Raw genomic sequence first — 4473 nt, forward strand, 5'->3', positions numbered from 1 at the left:
ACTGATTTGATGGGGGTAGGGTAGACTTTTCTTCTTTTTCAGAGGGTAGATTAGGTGATATGTGGTTCAAAATGTATTTCTCAATTCATCTTGACTGATGATGCAATTAGTGAGAATTCCACCAGGATTTTCTGAAATCTTTTCTTACCATTTGATCTCAAAGCCACCTTTTTCATTTTTGTGTCTTCAAGAACAGTTTATTAGGAAATTAAGAAGAGGCATATCAGCTCTTCTTCATGGTGCCTTGGAGTCTGTTGGGGTTCCCTCGGAGGGGTGGAGGCGACCGGACCAGCCGGAGGCCCCTTCCCGGGGCTGAGCGGGATGGCGAGTGTCGCGAACGCGGACGCACCAACGGACGACACCAGGCTCGGGGGATCTGTCGAAGCAGGATCTCACTTTATTGAGCGGGGTTGCAGCTTATATTGGGTAGGGGATGGGAAATGAGGTCAGCGGGGAGAGAGCCTATGGGGTTTGGTTACGTAGTCAGTAACTGGGTAGGGTGTGTTGGGCGAGAGGAGGAAATATCAGAGATATGCGGAACCGAAACCGCCATGTTGGCGCCAATACTGCCACGGTGGCGCCTTTTCTAGCCGGAAGAGAAGGCAGGCCAGCGCCATCTTTGCTGTGCTCAACAGGAGTCTGCTTCAGAATGAAGCTGAATATCTTTTTCTCAGCTATTGGCTGCCAGAAACTCATTGAGGTAGACTGTGAACGCAAACTTCATAACTTTTGGGAGAAGAATATCGCCACAGAAGTTCCTGCTGCTGTTCTGGGGAAAGAAGGGAAGGGTTACGTGGTCCAAATCAGTGGTGGCAATGACAAAAAAGGTTTCCCCACGAAGCAGGGTGTCTTGACCCATGTCTGTGTCTGCCTGTTGCTGAGTAAGGGGCATTTCTGATATAGACCAAGGAGGACGGGAAAGAGAAAGTACAAATCTATTTGGGGTTGCCTTATTGATGCTAACCTCAGTGTTCTCAACTTGGTCATTCTAAAAAAAGGGGAGAAGGATATTCCTGGACTGATACTACTGTGCCTCGCCACCTGGAGCCCTAAGGAGTTAGAAGAATCCACAAACTTTTCAGTTTCTCTAAAGATGATGTCCACCAGTATGTTGTGAGAAAGCTCCTAAACAAAGAAGATAAGAAACCTAGAATCAAAGGGCCCAAGATTTAGCCTCTTGTTACTCCATGTGTCCTTCAACACAAACACTGGGATATTGCTTTGAAGAAATAGTGCACTCAGAAAGATAAGGAAGAGGCTGCAGAATGTGCTAAACTTTTAGCCAAGAGAATGAAGGAGGCCTGAGAAAAACACCAGGAACAGATTGCCAAGAGACGGAGTCTGTTCTCTCTGACAGTTTCTACCTTTAATCTGAGTCCAGTCAAAAATGAGGTTTCCTAAGAGTGACAAATAAAAATGTCTTTTGATAAAACATCAAAAAAAAAAAAAAAAAAGAAAAGAAAAGAAAAAAAAAGAAGCAGCAGCCTTTTTTTTTTTTTTTTTTTCAGGCTCCTACACTGTGTAGAATTCCTCACCATGTTAACTTGCAAGTCCAAATTCAGTAATTTAAAGTACGTGTAAACATCAAAAAGATATCTAGGTCACACTTTTTCAAACATCTCTTTGGACATTTATTTCTCATACTTTAATTCGTGATTAGGGTATAAATATCTCACCTTCCAGATTTCCCCCATTGATTTTGTTAGCAATGTATTTTCTTTTCTTTTCAGTGTTCCAAAATTCATTGTTTATACATCACACCCAGTGCTCCATGCAATACATGCCCTCCATAATACCCAAACCTTCAGTTTGTTTCTCAGCGTCCACAGTCCCATATGGTTTGTCTCCCCCTCCGATTTCCCCTAACTCAGTTCTCCTCTCCGCAATGTATTTTCTTAAAAGATTTTATTTGTGAGAGAGAGAGAGAGAGAGAGAGAGAGAGAGCGCGCGCCATGGGAGGGGCTGAGGCAGAGGGAGAAGCAGACTTCCCACTAAGCAGGGTGACGCAGGTCCCAATCCCAGGACTCTAAGATCATGACCTGAGTCAAAGACAGATACTGAACTGAGTGAGCCACCAAGGCACCCCATTAGCAATGTATTTTTATTTATAAAGTTTTAAACAGTTTTTTGACCTCTGTCCTGAGAATTCGGAACACTCACTGTTTGATCTTTATGGAAATTTGTTTCTTAGAATAAAAATATTAATCATGATTTTATAAATTTCTTATCTTTGAACAAGGTTTAAATTTGCAAATAGTTGTAAAAATAATTCATCAACTTTCTAAAAATCTTGCATAATGCTGGAAGAAAAATACACTGAATCATAGAACATGTTCCTTTGTGTGACTTTCAGATGAAAAGAAATAAATTGATTATCTTGTATGTCTAGAACTCTACATTATGCATGCAATAGGGAATAAAGGAAGGAAACATAGTCCTTGAACCTAAAGAGTTCAAAACATTGTTGGAGAGAAAAAAAATGCAAAGCAATACAAGATAGTATGTAATCAATGATCATGGATCAAAAAGAAAATAGAAAATTACCTCTGGAGTGACTCTGTCCACTGGCAGTTTAATTATTTTTTAAAAGATTTTATTTATTTATTTGACAGAGATCACAAGTAGGCAGAGAGGCAGGCGGGGGTGGGGGGAAGCAGCCTCCCTGCTGAGCAGAGAGCCTGATGTGGGGCTTGATCCCAGGACTCTGAGATCATGACCTGAGCCGAAGGCAGAGGTTAATCAAACCACACAGGAGCCCCAATTACTTTTTTATCTTCAAGTTTGAAGATAAAGCAGGATATTGAATCACTCTACATTTAAAGATAAAATAAAATGTGGTGTACTATACAGTGGCTAACTGAACATAATAAAAATAAAAATAAAAATAAAAATTAAAAAAAATCTGCTTTTTTTCATGGGGTTGTCTTAAGCCTGTATTTAAATTGTATAGGGGCAACATGTTTTCCAAGATGGATTGTTTAGAAAATAGTTTGTGTCTGGGACACCTGAGTGGCTCAATTAGTTAAGCGTATGCCTTCAACTCAGTTCCTGATTCCAGAGTCCTGGGATTGAGTCCTGCTCGGTCTCCTTGCTCAGTAGGGAGCCTGCTTCTCCCTCAGCCCTCTGCTTCCCTGCTTGTGTGCTCTCTCTCTCTTTCTCTCGCTCTCTCACAAATAAATTAATAAAATCTTAAGAGAGAAAATAATTTGTGTCTCAAGGATTGTTGACTGTCTTTACACTTAACAAAATCTTTAATTTCTTACATTATTAAAAACAGAAAAGATACAAAGAAAGACATTTGTGAACTTTTTTATCTTATTAAACTTGACTTTTTTTTTAGCAAATAAAAAGAAATCAATATTTGTGGCTCAGAATTCCTTTAGGTTTTATGCTTCTGGGAAATTATATATAATTTGATATTGGATAGTAGCAGAATGCCATGTTTTCATTTTGCTACAGCTGCTTTTAACCTTGGGATGCCACCTAGCAATGCTCTTCAATGACAGCTGGACATAACAGCAGAACCCTTCTATAGGCAGGAATTTCCTGGAATAAAAATATTGAGTGTCACTGGAGTGTCTTATTAGTTTCTTTCTCTAGGATAGTTTCAGTTCTTTTTTCCTGTTATAGAGCTATTTAAAAATATGAGAAACTAGGGATACTTTGAAATATCTGCATGATAATACTGAGGAAAGATTTTCATAATGTACCAAATCTCTGAACTTCCTGGACCAAAAAAAAAAAAAAAAGGAGGAGAGAGAGATTAATAAAATCCTCTGAATCAGATACAACCTTGTTTTGCAAATTTTTAAGTGTCGCATGGCTGCAAATAAGTTGTTTTACAGCTCTGTTCGTAACTCTAGAAATGAAGATACTGTTATTGCTCCAGGAGGAGCAATAACAGGGTGTTGCATAGGTTAAGTAAGGGAATTGCATACTTCTTTAGGCTATGTGGCTGTATCTCACTCTGCCTGATTGCCTTCTATCCAGCAGCCAGGTAGAGTCTATGTATAAAACATTCAATTAGAAGTAGACATACCATACAGTAATTCCATGACTGGATATTTACCCAAAGAAAATGCAAATGCTACTTTGAAAAGATATATGGCACCTTCATGTTCATAACAGCGTTATTTATGATAGCCAAGATATGGAAGTGACCTAAGTGTCCATTGATGGGTGAATTGGTAAAGAAGATGTAGTGTATATATACAATGGAATATTACTCAGCCATAAAAAATTAGATCTTGCCATTTTGGGGAACATGGATGGACTTAAAAGGTATTCTGCTAAGTAAAATAAGTCAAAGAAAGACAATTCCATATGATTTCATTTATATGTGAAATGTAAAAACAAACCCAAGCAGATTCATAAATGCAGAGAACAAACTGGTGGTTGCCAGAGGGAAAAAGGGGTGGGAGGAGGAGCAAAATGGATAAGAGGAGTGGGTGACAGGCTTCCAGTTACGGAATG

General features: G+C 39.3%; 1 pseudogene; it reads left to right on the forward strand.

Annotated features, from left to right (window-relative positions):
- Positions 1 to 649: 649 nt before the first annotated feature.
- LOC132017445 (small ribosomal subunit protein eS6-like) lies at positions 650 to 1391 on the forward strand (annotated as a pseudogene).
- Positions 1392 to 4473: the final 3082 nt, after the last annotated feature.

The sequence above is a fragment of the Mustela nigripes genome, chromosome 5 (genome assembly GCF_022355385.1).
Source record: "Mustela nigripes isolate SB6536 chromosome 5, MUSNIG.SB6536, whole genome shotgun sequence".
In the NCBI taxonomy this organism is placed as follows: Eukaryota; Metazoa; Chordata; class Mammalia; order Carnivora; family Mustelidae; genus Mustela; species Mustela nigripes.